At 38.0% G+C, this 17,615-nt stretch overlaps 1 long non-coding RNA gene across 1 annotated transcript in view; it reads right to left on the reverse strand.

Moving 5' to 3' along the window:
• Nucleotides 1-17,615, reverse strand: part of LOC135298217 (uncharacterized) — a 152,644-nt gene that overhangs the window by 17,774 nt on the left and 117,255 nt on the right. The window contains exon 5 of the long non-coding RNA XR_010360229.1: nucleotides 16,832-16,958. This is a non-coding gene — a long non-coding RNA (uncharacterized LOC135298217). The remainder of the gene's footprint in view (nucleotides 1-16,831; nucleotides 16,959-17,615) is intronic.

The following is a 17,615-nucleotide window of genomic DNA, read 5'->3' on the forward strand; positions in this document are numbered from 1 at the left end:
GCCCCACTTCAAGATTAAAATTATTGCATCCAGGGCAACAGAAGAGGCATTTGCAAGTCTGGTTCTGGGACCATAAGTCATAGAGCATCAACATCTTGTGCGCAATAAATAACAGCTCAGTAAAATCTGTTGTGATCTGACTATGCTTTCTAGACCTTACAACAGGGCTGTCAAGGAGATGCTAAAGATGTCAGCACTGTGAGCCCTGAGTCCTGCTGTACCAGCAAACCACAGCAATGGGAGGGATGCAGGTTACACACCTAGAATATTGATCTGTGTTACCCAAGCTCTGTGATTCACTACGTCATATCACAACACTTTTGATTTTGCATTTAATTAGAGGACAATGATGATTTTTCTTAGTGATTGCTGCTAGAAGCAGTGCACCCAGTAAATCAGCCATGTAAAAAGAGGGTGAGGTTTTGAGTATAAAGATACATATTATGGAATCCAAATTTTATTACAGACAAATAAAAACAGCCATATCATCCAGATTTACAATCACAAATTTTCTTTGTGTAATTAAAACACAATTTTCTAATTACAAGAGTAGAAAATCTGGCATATGAGCTTTTTTTCCAAAGACATTAACAATATAGTAACAACTGTGGTACATACTGACAGGCAGAATTTGATTACTGGAATCAGCTATTTTACCCAAAGTCTGTCTCCCTGGAACTTTATTTCAAGAATGAAGCATCATTTCACAAGTGGTATAATTTTATGGTGCAATAAACATTGAAATTGTAAATACAGTTTCTGGAAAAAGCTCTTTTTAATGTTGCTTGAAACATTTACTTTTTCGTACATAACTTCTTTTTCAAAAATCTCATTTAAAACAAAAGTCACTAAACTCAGCCCCTGTATTGTTATATCACTTCACTTTCTATATGAGTAAAAATCAGGAATAAAGAAGCAAAAAAGTAGCAGTGCCATGAGAGAATATTAAGGCCACCATTTACACATTTCTAGAGCTATAAAATTTTCCAGTTTATCAGAATTATTTTCTGTAGTAATTTAGAATAGATTCTGCTAGTCCCTCAAATCTGGATCTTCAGTCAAACTGTGTTTTAATAGTGCCAATATTTCACTGAGAGTATCAGTCAGTGCTCAGTAAATGATGATTGCTTAAATGCCTTACTCTTCCTGGACGCTTTGTTTTTGGATACACTTAGTTAATTTACTTCTGATCCTGCAGATACAGCAAATCAGAATATGCTCCATGGTACTTATTTTGAAAATTGTCAACATAACAGAGCTGTAATTCTATGTAAGACTCTGGATGAAACTATAATATAAATACTAAAACAGAAATGACTGTGAAATTTGAGTAGCTGTAGAAACTTAGTGTTTTCTTGCTGGTTGCTTGAATTAAAAACTGCTTGGGTCTAGCTGAAGACTTGACATTCATTTTCATGCTTCTACTGGCTTTCTGTTCAAGGACTTATGGAGAGAAAATGTGTTCCAGAAATCAATGTCAGTACTTCAGCCAGTGCCTCAAAGCTAGCCTCCTGTAGCTAGGAATCAATAATATGACCAAGATACGGAAACAGAGCAGCTTTTGCCAGCTAGGGCCACAACACCTACACATTCCCTGCACATCTTAAGCTTCACCAGTATGTCAAGCTTTGAGCTGCCTAACCCAGCTACTTATAACCTCTTCAGCTGGCCCAGCCTCTGTATGACAAGAGCCAACTGGAGAGAAGTGGTCATGCAGACAATATTTCCCACTTCCTGTTTCCATGAACACAACTCCCCCGTCTTCCTCCAGCACCTTATTCTGTGCTTGTTTTTGGAAGGTGATGGCAGCTCTTCCACCAGATAGATTTTTAAAGTGTCAGATCAATTCACTAGGTATGAAGGATTTCTGAGACACCGGCTATAAATGCGACATCTGCAATGATTCTCTGCTCACACAAGGCAGAAAGTGCCTGAACTTGTAGAAGAGAAGTGTCATGATTCATTTTTCTTTTTGAAAATTGACAGAGAAAAAAATAAAGTGATATAGGAAATGGTTGATACTTCAAACAGCTGGAGTACACTACAAAAGAATTTACACTAGGCTGATCCCAGCTACACAGAAACATCCTCATTCTAGATTCTACTAAAATGAATAGAAGCTCCCAGTAATGGGCAGAGAAGAGTTTAACATGAAAGTGTGACCAAAAGCCTAACCAGCTTAGAAAATAAAAATATTTTAAAGTCTGCACAAAAGAAATTTTGTGTGGAGTTGTTAAATGCAAACACAGGATGGACATTGGACTTGATGCTAATGAGCAAGAGGAATTGCACAGACTTAATGCCCTGAGGTACATACATCACCTCCACACCTGCTATTGTCTTCTTTTTTCTGCCACTATTGAACTGTGATTGAAAATCAAGTAATGTCTTTGCAGTCTCAGACACAGTCAAGACCACTTTGTGACTTCAGGCTCTTTTACAATTACAGTTATCCAGTCCCTAAATTCAGAGATACATGAAAACTACTGAAACAGACAAGGTGACCCTGTCAGTTCTACAAAGGACAGATGATCAAGCCTTAACGATGTACTTCACACCAATTCCAGTACTCTAATGGCTATTCTGTAGAAAGCTCAAGGAAAGAGATTGCAAGATTAGAGAGAAGAGTCAAAGGCAAGTTTTGAAGTCTGTCACTGTGTTCTAGCTAGTGCGTGTTTCAGTTTGAATACAGTGTTCAGCTCTGTGGTACTTGGATGGCTGTGAGCAGTCATGGTGCAATGCTGATAGCACAAACTGCACTGAGCCTCACTCAGCCAACAGTCAAGGCTTCATCTTAGTTTTTGCTGTATGTCTGCTCAGACTCACCCTTGTGCTGGGTCTCTAACTGCAGACGCAGACATCTTTATTCTGCCATCAACCAAATCAGAAATCTCAGCTACAAATGTTCTTGGATCTCAGGCTCTGAGATAAACGTCCAGATCCAAACCCGGTCCATTGCAGTGGTTTTACTTTTGGCTTGGGATTGGATTTTGTTGCAGAAGATTAAAGATGCAAAATACTTCTCAGAAGAAGATTTGGGGGAAGATTATGACTCCATCCTAATTTTATGGACATAAAAGATCACCCCATTCAAAGTCAGCAACATCTGTCACAAAACAGAGTGACAACATTTTCTGACTTGGACAAACTTCCCAGAAGAAGCTTGGTGCCATGAAGTGTACATCCCCTGCTCCAATGGGCTGTGCAGCCCTAAGATTTGTACTCCACACTCCCCAGGGATTTTTTGAAGAGCAATAGTGCCATGCTTCAGCTAGAGAGCTGACTGGGAATACACCAAATCCCTTCAGGTTCATAATGGAGCCTGGAACTTGGCCTCCTGCACCCCGAAGCAACATCCCAGCCATCCAGCAAACCACTTCTCCAAGATGTGTATTGCCTGATTTCGCCTTGTTGGAATTCAACCGTGCTTGAAACTCTACTGTGGACAGGTACAACCTGGCCCTCCTTTCTTCACCACCAGTGGCCTACCACCTTTGCAGGAGACTTAAATCTTTCTTTGCCCTTCTCCTGTGCCTTTCTGCAGAATAGTGTAATTTTTTCAAAGGGAAATAGTCACCTTCCCCTTTCTGCCCAGGCATCTGGATTATTACCGTTGAGGCACTAACCTCTTTCAGCTTTTGTGGGTCTTTGCTCCAAACTAGAGCCATAACATGAATCACCATGAGAGGTGGAGGGCCAGCAGGGCAATGCAGCAGTACCATCCCCAGCACTATCATTTTATTGCTGTTATCCCCTGTGCCACACAGCCACTCTTTAAGAGGGACTCCTGATGCTAAAGGGATGCCAACTTTGAGACTCTCACAAAGCTTTAAATATTAGCTCAGTACCTTGACACCAGCCAGGCAAATGACTTCTCACAAATTCAGGTAGCTGATTAAATAAGGGGTTTGAGATTCTCTGTGCCTAAATATGGTGGTGAAAGTAGCAATTAGGTGTCCATTTTTGGACTGAGTCCTCAGAGCACTGATTCAGTCAAAGCACTTAATCTTGTAGTTTAAATTTACACTAACCCAGCACAGTGCCCTCCCCAGGCCAGGTTCATCATGTGCTTAAATTTGGGCATATGTTGACTAAGCTTTCTGTAGAATTGGGATCAAGAGAAATAACTGGAGATGTAAAAGTGCTCAAAAGCAAGTACAAAGCCATTATTAGCATAGAAAAAGAACCTACATAGAGAAAGAAAAAAAATCCCATCCTTAAGGTATGTTAAAAAAAGTAACTGGACAATAGTTTGGATAATAAATACAGAAAGTTCACTTCTTTTAGTGATTAATGGAGCAGACTGATGTCTTCTTGCTGGTTTTGCTCAAGACCAATTTCTCAGCTCAATCACCACTATATTGCGTTATAAGAATCCCAGGGGAAAACATTTTTCTCATTTAGCAACATTTCAGCCTTTGCACATATAAGGTGTTACAGTTTCTGGTAAATCTATTATTTTTATTTCTGTTTTGATCTAATTATGGGTTATTAGTTGACTAGGTACACAGTAAATTTGGGGTTATTATTTTTCCTGCCAATGTTAGTTTTTTTAGAAACATCCCCACCCAGAGAAAAAGAAAATCCCCAAGGCAGTAAATACTGGACAGTGAGAAAATAAATTTTCGGAAGGTTTTGGGTAGGAAAAAGCTGACCTGATCCAGAGCTGACTACTTTTTATCCAAACCTTCTTGCAGCCCTTTATCAGTATTTTAAGCCTGCACCAAGCAGTGGATGTTTGATATCTGGTTATAAAATTTCTTACTTTTTCAGATTAGCTGTAAACCACTTTTAATGTATTCCTTCTGTTTGCTCATACAGCCAGTTTTTATTATTGCCACTGCAGAAAGAAATTAGTTTATCTGTGAGTACAGACATAGTCATTTGCAGAGATGGCAAACCAGAAAATAATTGCTTACCAATGCTCTTTCTTTTGTTTGCCCAATTTCAGAGAATTCCTTCTAGATTCATAGATGAGATCATAAGCCACTGTTAGAACTGCATTACAAAAATCCAGTATTGCTTCTCCTATATAATCACAGTTAGTCCCCACTGACCACTGGGTAGTTCGTGTCTTGTTGGATTGTTTTTACTTACTCTTTACTCTTACTCATTCACAAAACCTAACCTTACTCCTATAGCAGACACCCAAGTGATGGATACCAGTGCTGGAAATGTGCAACTTATCTTTTCTCATCTGTTTTACAGGTTTTTTTTTTCCAATTACCTACTTGAATAAGGACAACTGTTGCAATATAATTAAGACTCCTGCTAATCAGTTTGTTCATCCAAGCTATCTGCTAACATCATATATAGACAAGATAAACAGGCAATTACCATGGAGAACATTTGCTAAACAAAGCTGTAATTAATAATAAATGAAACTGGGTTCCCAACTACTTAAGTACAGTAGTTATTAATTATCATGTGGCCCCAAGCTATTTGTGTAGAGTGTATAATTTAAAATTCAGCATGATCTCAGCTGTACTCCCTGAAGCCTTCAGAGCTATCTTTTGCATTACTTTAAATTCCAATATGTTGGCTGTCAAAGTTTCTGCTGTCTTCTGTCCCAGCTCTCTGCATTATAAGGCCAAGAAATGCAATCTTGTGTTTATGTGGCAGAAATTACAACTTTTAAACAGGAGTATGTAGAAAATGCCAGAATGTAGCATGCAACTGAATTAGATCTGGTTTTGTCACCTGTCATACACAATCAGCCTCCAGCTGTGCAATAAGCAATTTGGAGGTAGCCAGCATTGTCCTGCATATTTTTCACTTAAAATTACTAAAAGTCCTGTTTTCATCACCAGACAGCTTTACCAGCCAGTTTTCAAAGTCCGACATAATTTAAACTTTCTTCATATAGTATAGCTTCAGAAAATTAGATATCCTATAAAATGCAAAACCAGATATCTTTCCCACTAGAGCTGACAGCATGGTAGATCCATGGGCCATGAAATGCCTTCGAGGTTTATGTGCTCACCCTGAGAGGGGGGTGAAACACTAGGCTGCTGGCAATACTACTCACGGTACATTTTTAAAACAGTACAGTCCAGAGCTCCAAGATTATCACTTGCTTCCACACCTTGATTTCTCACCATGTTCCTTTCAAATGGTTCCAAGAAGTCATAAGTATTTTTCTGGAGGCTTACCAAATTTAGAACTCAGACTACTGACAGGGCTGTGTGTTTTCAGTGACAAAGACCAGACATTTTCAGAACAGGCCTGCTCATATTTGCCTGGTGACATAAGACACTGTATAACTCTGGTGTAGAAGGGAAAACCACAGCATCCACACAGGCCAGATCCACTGGCTTCACTTACCACTTTTGCAAGCATACCCAAGATCTCTCTCCATCTCTCACTTTCCTGGGCTACAGAGCTTCTACTGCAGTTCCCAGCAAGTAAAGTTATTTTTCAAACTGCACTTATTTTAGTTTTGGATGTTCTGACTGCCTTGTCATCTGCTCTCTGAGAGAAAACACCCAGTGGGTGATCTATTCTACCTCCACCTAACTCTGGTTTCTCTGTCTTTAGCAGCTTAGTCCCATCAGCTGGTCTTGCCTCCCTATTTCACACCTATGTCTCACTTCTCTGTCCAACTGAAGGCATTGAATCTCAGTATTGAGTCAGTTAAAAAAATGGTCAGTGAAAAAATGTAATTTTTTTTTTTAAAGAAGACCTGAATTCTCCACAAATGCCTAATTAAGTAATTTTAAACGATATTGTCTCCATGGCATGTGGCATCACTGTGTTATCTGGTACCCCATAATGTTTCCCAGGTAATTTTCTTTCAACACGATTAATTCATGAAGGTGAGTCAAGTAAGCATGGTAATTGCCATAAACATTGCCATATAACAACTTCTGTCTGTGGCAGACTCCTGCCATTCCCCTTGCTAATTGTACAGGGAAATTAAAGGCAATTTTCAGTCCAAAGAAAATACACATAAGTTCAATTCTAGTCCTTGGAAATGTATATACTCAACAAAAAGTGTAACACAATCTTCAGTCTCTGTGGCACACCACAGATGGAAGGCTTGAAATTATCTGGATGCAATGGAGACAGCAGTGACCAGGTGCTCAGCATAGCCTGAGGCTGTAACTGGATGCTGGGAACCAGGCAGGGTTTTTATCTCCTGCCTTATTTTGCAGGGGCATTGTGGGCTTAAGCTACAAGTTGTGATGGACTTTCCTGAATAATAATAAACAGAGAACAAACAAATGAAGAAAAATAAAAGAATAATTAAACCCCAATATTTTTGCATATTTTTATTAACTTTGACTTTTTACAAAACTTCAGTCATAAATACCAGGTAGAGGAATGAGATGAAGGGATTGCAAATTCCAAAATTATAGTAATGATCTCCTGTCACATCTGATGGGCAAAGTATTCCCGGGTTAGGAGACTCTTCCTCCAAACCCCAGAAGTTTGGGGTGGAGAAAAATAAACATGATGTCTCTGCTCCCCACAGGTTCCCTTAATGTCTGATTCTTTGCCCTCACCTTCTGCTGTGTGAGGGTCAGAGCCAGTACCAAGCTGGCTGATTTAAATCACCATGCCATGTTTTCAGGAAGACACTGATTGCAAGAGAGGATGCCATTAGACATCAGTGGCAGCAACAGTATTAGTGGGAACTTCAGCTGAGGTGAGATGAGACTGAACAAGGCAGCAGGTGCTTTTCCAAAAGGAGTTCCATACAGCATTGAGAAAATATTCTGGCAATTTAAATACAAAGACTGGACACCAGTTTAGATGGTCCTGTACACTCCAAACTCCCAAGAGAATGGAGAATTTGGGAATTATGGGATGATGCAGATGGAAAATGCATTTTATTGCTATCAGGTACATGGGTACCTGATCATGTTTCATCATGTTTCACCTGTGACCAAGGGTTCAAGTAATGCAATACATTATTAACAGATGCTGCCAGAATTTTTGGAAGCTGGGTGAAGCAGGTGGCTTCTGGAAGTCTACTGGTAGTGGTCTTTAAGTTCTTCAAAGATAGCACAGGCTAACATACAGAGTTAGAGAGATCTGTCCCTTGATAGAGAAGTGCCTTGGGATGCAGTCAAACCACAGAGGAGCTGCTACTCCAGATAAGGTTGACACTCCCTCTGGATGAATAGGCTGGATAACTGGCACGCAGCAGCTTTACTATCCAGCACATGGAGTAATTGTTTTCATTCTCCTCCAGAACACTGGACAGCAGCTCTGTCCAAAAAAGCTGCTTCTACCTTTGTGTACGTGTGTGAGAAAAATTCTAGAGGGGCAGCCTGTGTATCTAACCTCACTTTTATGTCTTTTGAGTAACCTCTAGGTCAGAAACATTGATCTGTGAATTGGAGAGAATGTAGAATTAACTCGGCCTGTAGCCAATTCTGTTTATCAGCAGTACATTTTTTTCTGTAGGTATGTGTAAGAAAGAATACTTTATTAGTCCTCTAAAAGAAACTTTAAAATAAAAGGCCTTTCTTAAACCTCTTGAAATATCCCTCAAAACTTGAGTACTCTAAAGTTGAGTACTTCTGCAAATATTAGCTGTAAGTATGAAATGTCTATTTTGTATGAAAAGCTTTCTAGTCATATGATCCTTATACATATTTTCCAAGGAGCTAAAAGTCTTTAAATAACTAGTTCAACATTCTCAGGGACAAAAGTACTCAGCAGTTAGTTATATCAGCTGGATCATGTATTTATCATGTATGTGATTTATCATGCATGTTTCTGGAAATACCTCTGTGATACAACTGTTTTTACAGTTTTATTTCCCCAGAATTTCTAATTATTTGTTCTGCTTGTACTTTTTAAGTCTTGTTCCACATAACTATAAAACTTAGTGTGTGGCAGGAAAAACATTTTCCTTTGTTTGCACAGGCTGAAAACAATTTGTATAGTTCAAATTTGCAAAGACAAACCCAAAAAATCCTATGATACAATTCCTTTCATATCACTAGTATTTTGAAATACTTATTTTTAATTCTTTTTTTTTTAATGTAGAAAAAAAATATTAGCATTTCTAGACTTTGTCCAAAATTAGCCTCTAATTTATTTGAAAGGTTTGCAAGAGGGGAACCCTGGTCCCATTAAAATCAATCAAAGTTTGCTGTGTGACAGCAGGAGATTTGAGCCATCACTGGATTAATGTTATGCGGGTATCATATCCCAGCTGCAGACCTGAAGTACAGGAACATTTCTATATTAATTCGCAAAAATTAATTATTTTTGTACCTACTGTAATTGGGTAATGTTAATAGTTTTGTTGTTAATCTCACATAAAAATAAAATAAAGGGGAAAAAATGCATTTTAAAACCATCCTGGTTTTTACTAATCTCTTCTATGACAAAGTAAAAAATAGGGAACATGAAAATTGTAGGCAGTTTAAATATTACTCTGGAAAGATCGCAAAGGAATGATGTGCACATCACTATTTTGGAATGGGAGTTTTCTTAGTTTGAAAAACTTTTGTTAAGTTCTGAGCTTGAAATTTATAGTTTCTGACACTGACCCACTGGATCTCACTTTCTCTTAAGATAGATTTGGGGGATGAATGGGCAGTAACATTCTTTTATTCATCTTTCATCTCATAAAAACAAAGTGCTATGCCAGTGCCACTGTTCTATTTCCAGGACATGTTGTCTCAGCAGGAGGCTACCTGTGAGATATGATCTCAAAATAACTTAGTTATTCAATTTTTCTAAATATTTTATCCTTCACATCAGTAACACAGACAGGTTTTTCTCTGTCACAGGCAATGGCAGCAGTCCAAGATGCTCTGAACAGCACAGACTGAGAAAGGGCAGGCAGTTCAGTCCTCAACTGAATATCTTTTGTTTTTTTTCATCTGTAAATCAAATGTTTATCCTTATAAATTACAAGTCACAAAATTTTCTAGGCCAACAATCAGTCCTCAGTGGGTGCAAAGATCTTGTTCCACGTTAAAAAAATCATACAGAGAAGTTAAAAGAGTTTGTTAATCACATTGAAGGAGCATGGTGCTTATATCCATAATTTATTGTGTATTGACCCTAGTCTTTATTGGTAACTGGAAAATATGATTTGACTCAAAAATACCAGAAATCAGTAAAAGTTTAATGTTGCTAAACCTTTTCAATATGTTGTTTTGGTGCTCAGCTTTTTTTAACTAGACCACTGTAAAAGTCAAACATTTTTGTCTAAAAGCTCTCTGAAAACAGATACAGGATTTGTTTTTTTACAACTTCCTGTATTTTGATCACCAAATATTCTTCGGTAAGAGAGCTTAAAAAACATGAGTATATCAGTACTATAGGGAAGAGAAGTTCATAATTGTTATTTCTAAAAATTAAGTTTATTAAGTTAATTGCAGTAAATTCCATGTCTTCCACCCAGCAATGATGAATACCATATCGGGTTATTATTCCAGTGGCATTATGAGATATAAGAATTTTTCTCCTTGATTAGATTGCTGTAATATCACAGAGAAGTAAATCAAACAAATAAATTAGGTGTAGCTTCTTCTTAGGTGCCAATATCATGTTTCATTTCCAATTCCCAATGGACCCCACTTGTCACAAGGTAACTTCTTCTGTAAGTACTTATATAAAGATTTTTAATAAATATATTGGAATGTTATTAAATTTGTCAAAATTTAGGGAGAATTTTCTCAGCAGGAAAACTCATTAGGCTTTCACTTCTGCTCCAATGTTGACCTTTGTAACAGATTAGCTTTTCTACTAGCAAAGCCAAATGCTTATCAAAATTCAAGAAAAGAGTTGAACTGACACTTGGCAGAGATTCTTGACATATGCGTTAATAATACATGAATGTTTATTTTCAATTTTTCACAGTATCATAGGATCACAGGTTCACACTTTGTCTCAGGTGAAGGGGCCTCTGGAGATCATCTGATCCAAACCCCTGGTCAATCAGGGTCACTTAGAGCAGGCTGCCCAAGACCACATCCACACAACGTTTAAATCACAGGTTCACTGAATCACTAGGTTAGAAGAAAGGTCTCCAAGGAGAGAAATGCCACCACCTCTGTGTGCAACCTGTGCCATTGTTTTGATGAAAAAAATCTGTCACAGTGAAAAAGTGTTTCCTGATGTCCATCCTATGTTTCAGTCTGTGTCACTGCCTCTTGTAAGTGGGCACCACAGAACACAACCTGGCTCTGTCTTCTTTACACCCTCCTTAAGATATTTGCATACCCTGATGAGTTAACCCCTAAGCCTTCCCATCTCCAGGCTGAACAGTCCCAACTCTCTTAACCTTTCACCACAGGAGAGGTGTCCCAGTCTTACATATCTCATGGCCCTTTGGTGGACTCTCTGCTGTAGCTCTGTATCTCCCTTGTTCTGGACACAGCAAACTGTGATCTGTTCAGGAATAACTCCACTGAATATAGCATAACCTCAGGGCATTGCACTTTTGATTGAGGCACTGAATGTGGCTATTAATTAAAGGTAGCATGAACAGCCCTTCTCACACAACTAACAAGTGGATGTTATTTGGTGGAGTAGGCTAAGAGATGGTTTTAGTTCAGGCAATCACCCAAATTAAGTGTAGAACAGATTTTGTCTATTGGGATGGGAAGGGACTGAAGCTATTACAGCCTGGTAACATCAGAGTTATCTGAAAGCAGGTCCCTATTGTAGAGTTTTCCCCTGAGCACAATCCAATTCACTCAGCTCTGTACAGAGAAGACCTAAAGTTTCACCTTTACTGATGTCACAAATAGGCTTCTGCTCTAAACCTTCTCTGCTGTGAACATTTTGTCTGTTGCTTCTGCACCAACTCTTATTATTGATCTGGGTTTACAAGAAGTAGGATATAGACCTTCTGTAACTTTAAAATTACTTATTCCAGTTGTTCAATAACAGCTGTACCCTTTCCAAGAGAGGAATGCACAACAGTTTAGGAAATATGATGCACATATAACATAAATACGAAACCAACTATCACTTTTTTAAGAAAACATGGACTAGGATTTAAAAATAACCATGTGGATTTTGGCATCAACAAATAATTTTTGGAGAAGTCTGCAGTCAAGGTGAATGTCCAGTAATTTCAGCAGCATAAAATGGTATTATTTCCTTGGCAAGATTTTTTAGTATCTTCCAGATGCCTTTCATCTCATCTGTCTTTCAAAGACAACAGATATTTAAACCTCGCATTATCACATCAAGACTTAAACACATAATACTCATGTCTTTTTCCCAAAATACACGCTAGTCTCACTCATATGAGTGTGTTCACACAAACAGTCTGGCTCAGTTTTTTCTGATTGAACCAGCTCTGCTTTGGGTAAATAATCAATAAAATAACCAGCCCACAGGTGCAGAGTGTGGGATCTGGCACTGTGCATCTTGGCACTGTGCCTTAACTCCCAAGCTTGAGTCCTGCTCAGCCCCTCCCTGGCCTCATGAATTGTTACTGCATGCAGGTGGGAAGAGCTTTGAGGGCAAGGAATAAGGGAAACTTGCATGGCAACAGCCAGAGCCTTGGTAAGCGGGCACGGTACCAAGACAAGAGTTCAGGCCCCTTAGGCAGGAGAGGGACCTAAACTAGTGTGTCCTGAATTACAGGAGCCACATGTGACCTTTAGTATTTGTATCAATCCAGAGCATTTTACCCTTTCAGGGGAAAAAATAAATGGAGAGTCCTGTTCTGTTTGTGAAGTGCCCCCATAAAGAGACAGAGCATTTAACGTGAGGAAGTACAACACTGTCGGCTTTGAAAGGTTAGGATTCTACTTCATCCTGGGAACAGGCAAAACACCTGATCTTTTTAAGCAGACAGAAAAAAAATTTAGCTGTAAATCAAGTAAGGGCAGGAAGTCATATAAATTTCAAAATGAATATTCTCCACCGACATGGTTTTTTGGGTTCTTTTTTAAAGACAATATCAATATCTTAGTTAGTCCCGACCTTTACACCAGGATCAGAAGTGCCACACGTGCTTGGAAATGGCTCTTAATATGAAATCCAGCTTCTACAGTGTTTGAAGAAGTAGGTAGGTATTAACTATTCAAAAACTCCACTGAAAAGGTGAAAAAGAAACTGTAAGAATCTTCCATGTATGCATAAAAACTGTTATTAATTTGCTGGGTTTTCAGAATGTAGCTTTTAGTAGTAGACATCATCATTACTGAAGTACAGTTAAATCAAAATTGCTGCATTATGCTGTTACCCATAATTGAGTAACACTGCAATTGCCATAAAGATTCAAGCACTACAGTCAACAAATTTGCAAGATAATCTTGCACAGGAAAAAAAGGGTTGAGGGAGGGGGATAGCATTAAAATTTTCTTTATAGTTACCTGGAACACTAAAACTTCTTGACCGAAGTTCTTTGGCTACTAAACAATTGCATGACATAGCAATGTACATGGACATACTTAGACAACTTTAATGCTCTGCCTGGAAAACAAGGCAGGGACTTATTCCACATGCACACACATATAGACATATATAGATAATTTTCACAACATTTACCTGAAGTTTATGAGACATAAAATGTCACAATGCTGTGTGATATCAGTCTGGCCTCATCTTCTGTTCCACACACATGGTAAAGACACCTGCAGCTGTGAATACAGGTGCCTAAAGCAAGTTTATGTGGTTGCAGACCCTGTGGAAGTCTAGGTATATGATGTACATTATAATAAGGTGTTCAACATTAGGGAATTCATAATATGTGCTATTAGGTGCAGTAACAATAAGGCATCTTTAAATGGGTTAAGAATTGTCTGGTAGATCCAGAGAACTGGCTGGGGGGTGGTTCTAAAGGTGTTGCTGTCAAGAATCAATACCTTGTCCCACAGATACCAGACTTTGAAAACACTGTTGTTTCTTGCATGACACTAGCAGGTCACCTTTGAAAGAAAAACACACAACTGCCATTCAGCAACATCACAGCTGATATGTGGGAAAGTTACATGAAGAAATCTACCAAAGAGTTTGCTTTTCCCAGTGGCCTTTTTGCCTGTGATCTCATCCTCTCTTAACATGACCAGCTAAGCACTGCAATGTTTTAGGAATTGCTCTGTCCCTGGCAGATGACACTGCAGGGAATGGGTGCCTGGATGAGATGAGACCACCTTTGGCCATCCAACTTCATTCTGGTACTACCTGTCCTGTCTGTCAGAATCCTTATTTGTTGCTATTGTTTCATTTTTTCCCCATAACGAGCAACATAACTTTAGTCCAGCACAGACTGGCTGCAACGAACAACAAAGTAACAAGGTGAAATTTTATCATGTATGGAATATGCACCAGCTAAGCAGATCCAGCAGTTCTTTCTCTCTTACCACTAACTTTATAATGGTTTCATTCATCTGTATTTTGGCAATGCCAAATAATTTACAATATTGCAGAAGTTATCAGCATGGAGAGATTGCTGTTGGCATATAGCACATAGAAAACATAGAAACTTATTGGCCATCTAAAGTAGCTGGATTTCCCTGGTAAAATAATCACTGAGGGTATAATTATGACATTCAGATGTTCATCTTTATGTCTGAAGCTTAACAGCCCAGTGAATGGATGGAGCTGGTTATGGCTTGCAGAGTTACTGTTTCAAGTTGTCTGTAGGTTTGTTAATGCAGTATTCCATTGCATGTGCTTAGTTCACACTTTCAAGGTGAACTTCCGCCAAAATGACTAAAGAGCATATCTATGAAATACCCTTGTATAGTTCCCTCTTCCAAACTGCATTGGCTAAGATAACTTGCCATTGCATCTGCTACTCTCCACTATACTGTTTTTTTCACAAGTATTTAAATACAAGGCAAATACTTTAAAGAAATGGTTCCTTTTATTTTGCCTTATGCCAAAATACGAAAATACACCTGGTGAAAAGAAAAAAAACAAAACAAAACAACATGCTACAGCTAAGAATATGTAATTGAGAAATAATACTTTCATTTCTAATTCAAACTTTCAGTAATGTTACATAATTATACAGTTCCCACAGCATATGGATTGGCAATATTCTCCCGTGTATTTACTTTACAGATGTACAGTGATCTTGGAAAGAGAAGATGGGGGATGATACATTATACAATGCAGTCACACAGAATCCCATAACACTGTGAAATTACTGCTGTTGCTCTCCAGCATGCTGGAGCAGTTGGTGCTAATGCTTATTTTTTGTCCTCTTAGCCAAAATGTCACTAGCCACAATTGCTCCTGACAAAATTAATCACATTTTGCCATATGTTTCCTAATGATCTGCAGATGACAGTTTTATAGCATCTGTTGTAGATAAAAGGTATGAAAAATAAACAAAGAATGCATCACCATTAAAAAGCTGAAAGGTTTCTGTAATTACAGATCTCCATCAGAGTGCAAAGCCTGGAGTATCTTGACAGCAAGATCTTTCCAATGTATGGATAAAAATCATTTGTTGTGACGTTTAAACAAGGCATGCAGGTCAGTAATTCTGCAGTAGTTTGCTTAAGTGAAGGAATATCAATTATATAAACTCCTTTATCCTAGCACTCCATAGGAAAATATCCTTACATACGAGTCAGAGGCTATCCTTACATATCAGTCAGAAATGACTGGTGAAATTATAATATTAGCATAAAATTTGTATCTTACCACTTTGGCTCTGAATCACCTACACAAAGTTCATATTGTTGTAACATTTTTTATTTCTGATGAGTTCCTTGTGAATAGTGCAGCTTAATCACGTGTGACTCAAGTTATCAATTTGCCATGAAAACACTCATGAATTTAATTGCTGATAATTGCATTTAAAGTGGAAATTTTCCCATCAAATAGTTTACCTTAAACCTTGTTTTCAACTTTGACAGTCATAGCTTCTTTGTATTGAAGAACATCCTATGTTTTGAAATCCATTCAAGCACAAGGTGAAATATAAGGGAAATGCCTGCATCGCAAAGGAAACCAAATCCCAGTGCCTTTACTTTAAAACAAAGAAACAGAAAAATAGAATTTCACTTTTTGGGGGAAAAAGGCGAATTAAAAAAATAAGGTAAGATATGAAAAGGTATTTTAAGAACAATTCAGTTTTGGAATTATCTGATCTTTAAGGTTCCTTCCAAGCAATGAACACAATCCCCAAACAATCTAAACTGAAATTTCAGTATATTCTCCAGAACACTGTATATAAGTTAATAGTACTTCAACAAAGTCTAAACTTTGATAGTGAAAATTATGTTTTACTAGGTTGCAAATCAGATGAAGATATGTAGGAAAAATATAATTATGAAAATTAATACAAAAATCTAAAGGTTATGATACCTTCTACATAGAGTTTCTGCATACTCTCACTCTGAAACTCACAACTACTAGATATGACAAAGATTTGCTAAGAAATATTAAAAGATATGTTCTTTTTTGTTATGTGTAGCCTTTTTTTTTTTAATTCATGCTACTTTGTCCTGGAAGAAAGAATTTATAAGTTTCTATATCATTCAGCAGTTTTTTTCCTCACTAGAGGCATCTAAGAGAAATGCATAGCCCAACACACAGCATGACCTCAGCAAGAACTGCATTTTTTCATCTGCAATTTTTCAGGCACAGCTGAGGTTACTTGAACATCTAACTATTTGATTTACAGATGCAATCAGATACCTGCATATACAAGTGATTATAACTGCAGGTGTTAGATTGGGAGCTGTCATTTGAAATTCTGCCTCAAAATTTACAAAATAAATATTGTTGAAATTATTTATGTAGATTCGTCAAATGAGTAAGCTTTGATACTTTGTATTCTTCTCATGTCAGAAACCTCAAACTTTTAAACATGTTTAAATCCTTAGGTAGCGTTTCTGTTGGTCTCTGCTCTCACCATCTTCCCTGCTCCATTTTTTCATACCTAGTGTGAACAGAGTCCCTTGCCCTGGGAAAAAGGCAACATTTACTCCATGTAGCTGTGCACCTGGTTCAGCTGCAGACTCCCATAGCTGTAGGATAGGTCAGTCATTTCCATTTATGTACAGAACCTGGGAACAAAATTAGACAGTTATGTAAAAATGGTGTGCACACCCACTCCTTCTGATTCAGGCTTCAGCTGCATCAATGAAATGATTCTCACTGACACTGAGGCTTTATGTAAGACTTTAACTGAGCTTGATGGACAAAATCTGGCTCCCCATATTATTGCTCCATCAAACAAACAATCTCAAAATCAAAGGCAGTGTTTTCCCCTTCTGTCCTTTCAGCTGTCCTTTGCCTGCACTGGTAGGAAGGTGATCAATACACATGAAACAGAAAGATAATGGAAGACCTTGCTCTTCAAATGTTTTGCATGAGAGAAAGTGACATTACCAGGTCACACAGCAGTTCTGTCCCACAGACAGCTATCGTAAGGACTAATGTTACCTTACACATATCTGTAAATGTGTGCAAAAATAAATGTATGTACTCACAATTTATAAATTACTAAAAGACAACAAGCAAACCATGTATAATGATGCTATCTGAAATCTTATAGGAACAATAGAAGTCTTCACCTGCTGTCCCTGGGCCCTGTCTTAACATTTTTGTGTTTTCCAGACTGCAGAAGGTGACACACTGTTCAGGTAAGAACTGTATTGATGACCACTACACTTACTGTTCTTGCACAACTGAGCAAGTTGGAATCACTGTGCCTGTATTGA

This window comes from Passer domesticus, chromosome 3, assembly GCF_036417665.1.
Source record: "Passer domesticus isolate bPasDom1 chromosome 3, bPasDom1.hap1, whole genome shotgun sequence".
NCBI classification, from domain to species: Eukaryota; Metazoa; Chordata; class Aves; order Passeriformes; family Passeridae; genus Passer; species Passer domesticus.